This window comes from Leuciscus leuciscus (assembly GCF_965113295.1).
Source record: "Leuciscus leuciscus genome assembly, chromosome: 7".
In the NCBI taxonomy this organism is placed as follows: Eukaryota; Metazoa; Chordata; class Actinopteri; order Cypriniformes; family Leuciscidae; genus Leuciscus; species Leuciscus leuciscus.
This window is the reverse complement of record NC_138731.1, coordinates 10,053,022-10,064,686: the sequence shown is the minus strand read 5'-3', so window position 1 is coordinate 10,064,686 and position 11,665 is coordinate 10,053,022. Positions and strand designations below refer to the sequence as shown.

The 11,665-nt window shown below is 37.9% G+C and overlaps 2 long non-coding RNA genes across 5 annotated transcripts; one reads left to right on the top strand and one right to left on the bottom strand.

Moving 5' to 3' along the window:
• The first annotated feature begins 1,985 nt into the window (after positions 1 to 1,985).
• Positions 1,986 to 5,707, top strand: LOC309502762. 4 transcript variants are annotated; one of them, XR_014207392.1, is made up of 4 exons: positions 1,986 to 2,860; positions 4,360 to 4,406; positions 4,517 to 4,874; positions 5,524 to 5,707. It is a non-coding gene; the product is annotated as an uncharacterized lncRNA (long non-coding RNA). The 4 variants fall into 4 exon arrangements; XR_014207394.1 differs by having other exon boundaries at positions 4,517 to 5,385; positions 5,524 to 5,583; XR_014207395.1 differs by lacking the exon at positions 5,524 to 5,707 and having other exon boundaries at positions 1,987 to 2,860; positions 4,517 to 4,582; positions 4,747 to 5,034.
• Positions 5,708 to 5,765: 58 nt separating this feature from the next.
• On the bottom strand, positions 5,766 to 8,381 carry LOC309502763. Its single transcript, XR_014207396.1, has 3 exons — positions 7,516 to 8,381; positions 5,976 to 6,022; positions 5,766 to 5,865 (listed from the first exon to the last, which is right to left on the bottom strand). It is a non-coding gene; the product is annotated as an uncharacterized lncRNA (long non-coding RNA).
• Positions 8,382 to 11,665: the final 3,284 nt, after the last annotated feature.

Genomic DNA, 11,665 nt, shown 5'->3' with positions numbered 1-11,665 from the left:
AGAAACTGCTGGGAGGCCTACGTATATAATGGCTGTATACACTGAAACTAAATTTGGTGGATGAATTTGACTCTATTGTCACATTGCTAGTAAATTTCACAAATAATTACAAAGAAAGAAACGAAATTGACTTAAACATGAATTTTTGGAGTAGAATCTAGAATGACTGGAACAGATGTTTTTTTTTTGTAAAACATACTCAGTGATCTTTGTTTTACTTCAAAAATATATATTTTTTTTTCAGTGTACAAACTGTGGAAAAGGGAAAGAGCCTATTGGTCAAAAGCCAAAAATCGACTGCACAAAAGTACAGTGGATTCATTTATATGCATAAATACACCAAGCGCATTGATTTTCCACCTCTAAAATGGAAAACAGCAAGGAACAGTTTTTAAATGAGATTCTCTACGCAATAATATTGAATAAATGAAAGCAATCTCTGTGTCAGACAGAGGTGATTTTTACAATAACATCTGTATTAGGAATAATGTCTGTATTTGGCGGCAGTGGAATATAATTAATCCGGTGGTAAATAAAAAGCGCGTCCGCCCCAGCGAAAAAATTAAACACCAATCAAAGTCCATTTCTATCCTCATAATTCCTGATTGTCAGCAACACCTTTCCGCGCGTAGCATTTAGCCTGGTAACAAATCTCCGATTTTATTGACTGTCTCAATTTGTTGCCTTTCATATTTCATATTTATGGCTCTCCCCGACACAATCCTGTTTTTTAAATAGGTAACCGTGCCATTTCTGATATGTAGCATAATTTATTAGACGTGGAGGTATGAGAGTGCTGGTCTGAGACGCGGTCTAATTGATGGCAGGCGAGTCTGAGACTGTGCGAATCCTCGCAGAAAATCATCTCCCTCCTCCCGGCTCACTGTATCTATCTGTATTAAAGCACACAAACCTGGGCCGCACTCCCCCGCCCCCCCTCACATAAGGTGAGCCATTAATCCAGGTTTAATTTTCTGAAACAAAAAAAATCAAGGATGTAATTAGCTTCCTATAAAAGTGGTGGTCAGATTGGCTCAGTATTTTTAGAGCGGGGAGCTGCACTATAGACATGCTTTATGTTGGCCGAGAGGGCTGTAAGTTATGGCGTGTCAGGTTTCTATGCATTCTAATTGAATGGAGACTGCTTAATGGCTGTGGAAATTCAGCTGCCTGATGCTCTGCTCCCCGGAGAGCCGTTTCGCCGCTAACACTCCACGCCACCATTAAACCTCAAAATGGGCCGATTTCACAGAAAAACAATAATAAAAACAGGATTGTGCTATTCAGGCAACTGCACATTCAACGCTGAGTTAACACCGACAAGTAAAGCCAGAGAAACATGGCGGCTGTCTGGCTACGAACAGTAATGCTAGCGCTTAGCCTAGCTTAGCAGCCTCAGTGATGCCTGGAATACAACTCCACTGCACAATCCACACATTTCTCACGATAAATATGATGAGCAAAGTAATAGCATGTTCAGTGTCATCCATGTAAACCAAAGACAACACAAACACTACCTGAAGTGTATCATAGTATAATGTGGTATTTTGAAAATTTGTCATGATAATACATTTGAAATACTTTGTAAATACCATGGTTTATCAATAGGGTAAGCATTCAGTACATATGTACACATCACAGAATCACCGTTAAAGAATAATCTACCATCTGAAACCGTAACTGAACCATGGTTTCAACACAGTACTTTTTTGTAAGTGTAAGAGTATGAAAAAAGACAGCGAACTGGTTTGATTTGGTCAAGGCTTAAATGTGAATGTACCACTGGCATTATTGGCTAAAACAAACAAACAAACAAACAAACAAACAAACATATCTTGAATCCAGTTGTAAACTATTGCTACTGATTAAAATATCACTTACCCATCCTCAAATGTAATATATTTACATATATGAAACCTAATAGAAATGAACATGTATATTAGCCCAAATATGTTTGTGTATGTATAACTTTTTAACATATGTGACCCTGTATGGAGGTAGATTTGTGTCTTTATTATTCAATCAAAAAAAAGGTTGCTTCAATCAAAAAATATATTTTCAATCAAAAAAAACCGTTTCAATCAAAGAAAAAAAGTGTTTGAATGCAAAAATATATTTGAGACTCAAAAAAATGCATTTGAACACTATTTTTTTTTGCTTGAAAATGTTTTTTTTGATAGAAGTGAAGGTTTTTTTGTTTGAAGCAACTTTTTTGATTGAAGTATTGTTGTTTTGTGTTTGGGCCATATTATGGGTAGGACATTTGTGTCTTTATAATTCAATCAAAAAAGAAGTTGCTTCAAACAAACAAAACATATTTTCAATAAAAAAATCACTTCAATCAAAAAATAAACCTTTTCAATCATAGAAAAAATGTTTTTGAATGCAAAAAAATATTTGAGATTCAAAAAATTGCACTTGAACACTTTTTTTTTGATTGAAAATGTTTTCTTTGATTGAAGTAATCTTTTTTGTGTTTGGACCATGTTATGGGTAGGACATTTGTGTCTTAATTATTCAATCCCAAAAAAGTTGCTTCAATCAAAAAAAAAAACATTTTCAATCAAAAAAAAAATAATTTCAATCAAAGAAAAAACTGTTTAAATGCAAAAAAAAAAAAAATCATTTGAAGTGTTTTTTTTTTTATTGAACTTTCTTTTTTTTTGAATGAAGTGAAAAAAGTTTTGAAGTCGTTTTTTTTTTAAATCATTTTGACACAAACGTACCGCAGTGGGGGCGGGTGCTTCCCCATTGGTCAGACATGCTTGAGTGACAAGTGTCTACACCAACGACGTCTTTCTGACAAGCAAGTCATGGTCGCCACTCGCCAGCGAGCCAGGAAGCAGTGGTGGAGTTGTTGGTAAGTAGATAAAACCGTATTAAAATGATTGGTGTCACGTTATTAGCCTACTCTGTTTGATATTTCGATTAAACATACAGCTTGCTAACTTAGCTCACGTTGACTAATTTGTGTGATGGTGTTAGATATCTGACGCCTCATATTGTCAGGCAGGCTAGCAGGGTGCGCTAACGGCTAATTGAATTGTTTATTTCACTTAAGTAACGTTACAGAGGCTTGCTATGTGCTAGTGCTATATTGTGTTATAATACGTAACGTCATTAGTGGTCAAACAACAGTCCACAGGCCAACTGTTGCCCACAGCGCTGCCTGTTTAGCAGCAACAGGTCATGCAGAGCCTGAGTCTATCTTCTCACACAGCCCACAGGATTACAGCTATTTGACCGTCCCGCTCTCTCTCTCGCTCACGGGTAGTGGTCTCCCCACCATCACAGTCAAATGCTGTTATTTTGAGAGCGGGGCTTACATATGCCGTCCCGTACGGAAAATAATGTTGCATACCACCGGTAACATGAATATATATTCCGTTGCTCGGTGCGCAAACTAGCTGTGTCAGGCATTATTTATAAGTAGCCTAATGTCCTGCACAACTCCACATGGAAAACTGGCAGTTCAATGAAGTGATGCTTATTGTCTGACATAGTGTACAAGTAGTTACTAGCTTAAAGTATTGTGCCAATAATGATCCTTCTGGTAAATTTGGCATTCAGTTGAGACACAAAAGCTCTTAGTTTAATGAAAATCTTTGGAAAAGAAGACAAGATGGTTTGTTTAATTAGTATTCATTTATTTAGATTTCTAATATCATATAGTATTGTCCTGTCAACCCATTACAAGTCTTGCCTTATTCAGTGTTGATTTATTGACATGTTTATGTAAGATGTTTTATTAGAAGGTGTGTGAGTGAAAGTTGTCTGAAGTTGTATTTTTCTATTTTATTGCAATGCTGATTGATAATGTAGGACTCTGGTCCTGGCTTGGCCTAAGTTTTGGTGTCTCTAGGTGCTGTGCTCTGTAGGCATGACACATTAATTTCTTTATGTGATACTTTATTTTTTGCATCAAATTATTTGAAGTATTGATAAGCAGTATTGATATCGATACAGGTATTGCTGCACTCTCAATTATAACTGCTCAATAGTGTCGTATGGTTACTTTTATTATACAAGCCATCAATTTTGATGGCTTGTTAGTGTAACCGTTAAGCATAATGGCATTAATGCTATATATAGCGTACATTTAGCCAGATATTTTTTTTTTTTTTTTTTTTTTTTTTTAAAGTAGCTAACTAGCTAAAGCCTTAAGTAGCTGAAATTAAGTTGTCTCGTGTCTCTGTCTGCAGCAACACACACACACACACACACACACACACACACACACACACACACACACACACACACACACACAGACAACGATAGCTACCTACATTAACTGCAACATCTTTCCAGGCAGCAGATGGACTAATTGTTTTTCCTGTTGATCAAATTATGTTTTTTTAGGCCAAGAACTCCACTAAAACTTTTTGGAACAGGATTGCTTAATAAAGGTAAGAATGGATGGGTAGATTTTATTTATGGTTTTGCTCTTTTTATGTGTCCGGTGTATTGTAGGTCATAACCATTTTCACAACAGCCATCTTTTCTCCCTCCCATTTAGAAAGACCAATACTACACATCACCTCTTGTGCATGTCTTCATGGCAAGGCGATTATCACATACTCAGGTTACACTCCACTTGCTGTTAACTGGATTCACACTTTTTAATCTTTTTAAAAATATATATATATATATATTAGTCTTTTTAGACTCTACCTGCTTCATCTAAAGTGATTGATGGTGTTATTGTTGATAACAGTGGTTAACTTAGGATCTAATCTCTCATCCCAGTATGACGAGCAGGCAGCCACTGCCGCTGCGCAGACTTTTCTGTCAGTGCTTAATCGCACCATAGAAGAACCCAGGCAGAGGAGTCAGGACATGCCTACTCCTTCAACTGTACAAAACGAGATGTCCAGGTAGTGTAGCCAGCCAGCAGTAGTGCATTTATTTTTCAAGTCAGCCATGCGGTATCAGAGCTGAGGGTGTAGCAACAATAGTCTTGACTCAAATGCACGACTCAAACACAGCGTTAGGCAGGGTAACAGTCTTTACTGGAAAAACAGGTTCGGTACACAAGTAATCCATCAGCGGGGGCAAACAAACCAGACAGGGATCAGGCAAAGGCGAGGTCAACCAGAACACAGGCAGGGGTCAATACCAAGGAACTAGAAAATACTACAGAGCAATAAAGGCTATGAAGTAACGCACGGGGACAAAAAGACGAACTGGCAACGGACAGGGGAAACACAGGGACTATATATACACACACACAGAACAGGTGAAAGTATTGAGGGTGGGGACAGACAATCAAGGAGGAGGACGAAACCACACGAGGAGGGAAGGGGAATCTGAAACGAGAGGAGAAGTCAATACAACAAGATGACACAGGAAACAGAACTATAACATGGACCGAGTCATGACATGCAGGTTGTAGGGGATTTGTGAAATGTTATTCCACATACACAGCCATCCCATGCAAATTTAATTTTTTACTGACCCCTTTTTGTTAAATATTACAAATCTATTTTACAAACAAGGGTCTCACATTTTTTTACTTTTTTGCAGATCATTCCCTGGATTTTTCAAAAGAAAATCTGCAGACAAACACAGAGACAAGAAACATAAGCCATGGAAAGGATTTGACATGGCTTTTTTCTTATTGAGTGACAAAGCAGAAACAACCCCGACCACACAAGATGAACTGGAGCTACTACAGGCAGGGCTGGGAAAGAGGACTCTCTCGATCACTAAAGACTTAACATTTAGCATTATAAGAGGAGCAATTTTGAAATTCATGTATAAGTGTACTTGTATGAGATAGTCAGTGCATTACCTGCAATAGATAATGGGGAGCACAACCCCAAAATGGAGAATCAGCAGCAGAGGTGATGTGTAGTATTGGTCTTTCTAAATGGGAGGGAGAAAATATGGCTGTTGTGAAAATGGTTATGACCTACAATACACCAGACACATAAAAAGAGCAAAACCATAAATAAAATCTACCCATCCATTCTTACCTTTATTAAGCAATCCTGTTCCAAAAAGTTTTAGTGGAGTTCTTGGCCTAAAAAAACATAATTTGATCAACAGGAAAAACAATTAGTCCATCTGCTGCCTGGAAAGATGTTGCAGTTAATGTAGGTAGCTATCGTTGTCTGTGTGTGTGTGTGTGTGTGTGTGTGTGTGTGTGTGTGTGTGTTGCTGCAGACAGAGACATGAGACAACTTAATTTCAGCTACTTAAGGCTTTAGCTAGTTAGCTACTTTAAAAAAAAAAAAAAAAAAATATCTGGCTAAATGTACGCTATATATAGCATTAATGCCATTATGCTTAACGGTTACACTAACAAGCCATCAAAATTGATGGCTTGTATAATAAAAGTAACCATACGACACTATTGAGCAGTTATAATTGAGAGTGCAGCAATACCTGTATCGATATCAATACTGCTTATCAATACTTCAAATAATTTGATGCAAAAAATAAAGTATCACATAAAGAAATTAATGTGTCATGCCTACAGAGCACAGCATTTAGAGACACCAAAACTTAGGCCAAGCCAGGACCAGAGTCCTACATTATCAATCAGCATTGCAATAAAATAGAAAAATACAACTTCAGACAACTTTCACTCACACACCTTCTAATAAAACATCTTACATAAACATGTCAATAAATCAACACTGAATAAGGCAAGACTTGTAATGGGTTGACAGGACAATACTATATGATATTAGAAATATAAATAAATGAATACTAATTAAACAAACCATCTTGTCTTCTTTTCCAAGGATTTTCATTAAACTAAGAGCTTTTGTGTCTCAACTGAATGCCAAATTTACCAGAAGGATCATTATTGGCACAATACTTTAAGCTAGTAACTACTTGTACACTATGTCAGACAATAAGCATCACTTCATTGAACTGCCAGTTTTCCATGTGGAGTTGTGCAGGACATTAGGCTACTTATAAATAATGCCTGACACAGCTAGTTTGCGCACCGAGCAACGGAATATATATTCATGTTACCGGTGGTATGCAACATTATTTTCCGTACGGGACGGCATATGTAAGCCCCGCTCTCAAAATAACAGCATCTGCCTCTGTGTCTGCGAGCATTTGACTGTGATGGTGGGGAGACCACTACCCGTGAGCGAGAGAGAGAGCGGGACGGTCAAATAGCTGTAATCCTGTGGGCTGTGTGAGAAGATAGACTCAGGCTCTGCATGACCTGTTGCTGCTAAACAGGCAGCGCTGTGGGCAACAGTTGGCCTGTGGACTGTTGTTTGACCACTAATGACGTTACGTATTATAACACAATATAGCACTAGCACATAGCAAGCCTCTGTAACGTTACTTAAGTGAAATAAACAATTCAATTAGCCGTTAGCGCACCCTGCTAGCCTGCCTGACAATATGAGGCGTCAGATATCTAACACCATCACACAAATTAGTCAACGTGAGCTAAGTTAGCAAGCTGTATGTTTAATCGAAATATCAAACAGAGTAGGCTAATAACGTGACACCAATCATTTTAATACGGTTTTATCTACTTACCAACAACTCCACCACTGCTTCCTGGCTCGCTGGCGAGTGGCGACCATGACTTGCTTGTCAGAAAGACGTCGTTGGTGTAGACACTTGTCACTCAAACATGTCTGACCAATGGGGAAGCACCCGCCCCCACTGCGGTACGTTTGTGTCAAAATGATTTAAAAAAAAAACGACTTCAAAACTTTTTTCACTTCATTCAAAAAAAAAGAAAGTTCAATAAAAAAAAACACTTCAAATGATTTTTTTTTTTTTTGCATTTAAACAGTTTTTTCTTTGATTGAAATTATTTTTTTTTTTATTGAAAATGTTTTTTTTTGATTGAAGCAACTTTTTTGGGATTGAATAATTAAGACACAAATGTCCTACCCATAACATGGTCCAAACACAAAAAAGATTACTTCAATCAAAGAAAACATTTTCAATCAAAAAAAAAAGTGTTCAAGTGCAATTTTTTGAGTCTCAAATATTTTTTTGCATTCAAAAACATTTTTTCTATGATTGAAAAGGTTTATTTTTTGATTGAAGTGATTTTTTTATTGAAAATATGTTTTGTTTGTTTGAAGCAACTTCTTTTTTGATTGAATTATAAAGACACAAATGTCCTACCCATAATATGGCCCAAACACAAAACAACAATACTTCAATCAAAAAAGTTGCTTCAAACAAAAAAACCTTCACTTCTATCAAAAAAAACATTTTCAAGCAAAAAAAAATAGTGTTCAAATGCATTTTTTTGAGTCTCAAATATATTTTTGCATTCAAACACTTTTTTTCTTTGATTGAAACGGTTTTTTTTGATTGAAAATATATTTTTTGATTGAAGCAACCTTTTTTTTGATTGAATAATAAAGACACAAATCTACCTCCATAACCCTGGACCACAAAACCAGTCACAAGGGTATTTTTTTTAAAATTGAGATGTATATGCTTATGAGATGTATATGTATATGAGATGAGATAAGCTTTCCATTGATGTATGGTCTGTTAGGATAGGACAACATTTGGTCGAGATACAACTATTTGAACATCTGGAATCTGAGGGTGCAAAAAAATCTAAACATTGAGTAAATCGCCTTTAAAGTTGTTCATTCGTGTTCACGATTGTGCTGCATCCACTCACAAAAATAAAAATGTTATATATTTACGGTAGCAAATTTACAAAATATCTTAATGGAACATGATCTTTACTTAATATCCTAATGATTTTTGGCATAAAAGAAAAATCGATAATTTTGACCCATTCAATGTATTGTTGGCTATAGACACAAATATACCCATGCGACGTATGACTAGTTTTATGATCCAGGGTCACATATATGACTTGTAGACATAAACATAATCAAATATGCACGCACGCACACGCACACGCACACACACGCACGCACGCACGCACGCACGCACGCACACACACGCACACGCACACACACACACACACACACACACACACGCACACAGTATATATATATACTGTGTGTGTGTGTGTGTAAATATTTGTGTGTATATATATATATGCACCGGTATACTGTATTGGCAATGTACATGCTATATCCATTATACATTATTCAAGAACTAAAATATAAAAAATCTGAGGAAAATCACAATTAAATAACAAATCCATGGAACTCAATGTTGTTTTTAACAATATGAAAAGTCAGATTGAAATGAATTCACTGGATGACAATGTTTGTTCTAAAAGCAGAACTTACTATTTATCTTTGAGTTATGCTGTCCGGTCTCCTGATTAGTTTGTATTTGATTCTACGGTTTCTTGACTTAAACCTTCCACTGCTTCAGTGACTTCCGGCTGCAGAAATGGTTTACCATAACCTAATTTTCAGTTTAAAGGCCATCCCAGCACTGGAAAAAAGGATATGTCCTTTAAAAGGATATAGTTATTCGTCAAGCATAAATGGCCTACATTCTCCTTCTCAAATTGAATTTATTCCTTAAATTGTATTCACCCTTATTAAACTTGTACACTTGTCTGTGTATTTTTGCATGTGCACCAGAGTGAGTCAGTGTGTGTGTGTGTGTGTGTGTGTGTGTGTTGAGGCACCATGCTGAGAATAAAGCAGATGGCAGCATACAGCTCTCATGTGACTACAAAACTGTTTTCCATTGATACCACTAAAGGGGGAATCAAGGGGTTTCTTCTCCCGTTCCCTGTAAATCTCTTCCGTGCAGCCAGAGGTTTCACACTCTTCGGTTTTATTTCAGATGGACAGCCGTAGTGAAGAGAGAGAGAAAGCATTTATGACACAGTTTTATCCCCTGTCCTCTGTCAGCAGCTGTGATAAGCAAAGCTAACATGCTCTAATTCCTGTAGATAGAATGACATTTTTTCAATTTGGACTCAGAAACTGCCTCCATGATGAACGGCTGAGGGCCTCATTTCCTTAAACCATTTCTTCTTAACCTCTCCTGACAGTTTAGATATTGCCTACCTGGTAATTTGCTCGACAATAATTGTTAGGGAGAGATTTCCCTGTGCCTTTAACCGGCACTCTCACCTCCCTCTGTAGGTGACAAAATGCAATTACAGAAACGCGGATCCCAAGCAGCCAATATCAGTGTCCCGCTGGCATTAATGGAAAACCCACGTCTAACAGACACGATTCCCCACAAATAAAACTTTAATTAAAAGATCTGAAGGCATTTTATTGATTAACGGTGATTAAAGCGTACGGTTGGAGTTAGTTTTTTTTTGGATGGATGTTTCGTCCCCCCTCGGATTTGCCTAATTGTCAGCGGTCTGTTTATTGATAAGACTTGTGTATGAATACAGATGCGAGCGCGTGCTGATGGAGAGATCAGTTTGCGCGCGGCACCGGACCAGCTGTTGCTGCGCGCCCCCGCTGGGACCGCGCGTTTCACAGCCACCCCGGGCGCGCGCCACGCTTAATGCGCACGGTAACATCTCCACACCCTCCCTCAACAACAGTATGAGTTTTACAACCCATCGTGGAGCGCACACTTAGTCTCACACTTAAAACGTTAATCATCAGTCTAATTGCCGCAACTCTACTAATTTGGGTTGTAATCCTTCAGCGATTATATGTTATGCTCAATATCAGGTTTGTTCATTAATTAACAGGATTATTAACCTTTGCGTAGTGCCCATTTGGGATTTGGCCCTGCAATGTTGCCGTTGAAGTGCTGAAACTGAGAAGAAAACAAGTAATTTACTCATAATCAGTGGCGCGGCGGTGGTGAGGCTCTCCGCAGGCTGATGATCCCGGGGAACGGTACAAATAACTGACATAGACTGGCCCGAGCTAAATTAGGATTCATAGTGGGCTGACATCTCGTTACGACGACGACGGGGGGAGGGCAAAATGATGCCTGTACAAGGCTGGCGAACACGAGGGATGCGGGAGAGAGACAGGGAAGGAGAGAGAGGTGCTATGTCAATGACAAAGCAGTAATTAGAACAAGGCCCAATCAAATCTTTGAAAACCAGGACATGTGACCTCTGACCCCCCGGGCAGCATCGGGTCAAAGGCTGCTGGAGGTAAAGGCCTGATGAGAAATCGCACTGGATGTTAGGGAGTGTTGAGGAGGGGGTGTTTGTGGGAGAGAGTGTTTGCCGGTTATGAGTTTGGAGAAGAGGAGGCTGTGGTTATACTCGCCTGTTCATACGCGTTCTGTTATCTTTCCATTATGGTTTAATACAAAATGGGAAAATAATGTAATTTTGCCTCAGACTATCTAAATAATAAAATGCTATGAGACATATAATTGTTGCATTGTATCGAAAAACGTATTAAAGTATTGACTTATTTTGCTGTGGAATATTGCCGTATTTATTATAATTGATTTATGCGTGCACATCATTATTTTTTTTAATTCACGTACCTCATGATCTTTAATCAAAATAACTCTTGCAGTGACATCTCTTCTCTACTGTGATGATGAGGGCGGGGCAACCTGTCAATCACTTGAGATCCACCAATAGCAAATCACAACCATCCAATCAATTCCCCATGGACAAAATCAAGCCCCGCCCCACATTTGTTCTTTTTCTTTTACATTTGTTCTTGTGCAAAAAGTCATTTCACTCAGATATACGACACATTTGGGTAGAAAAGACTTATCACAACTTCCGTTTCATATCGACTGACACAAAACACTTTGTATTTCTTATGTTGTTTAT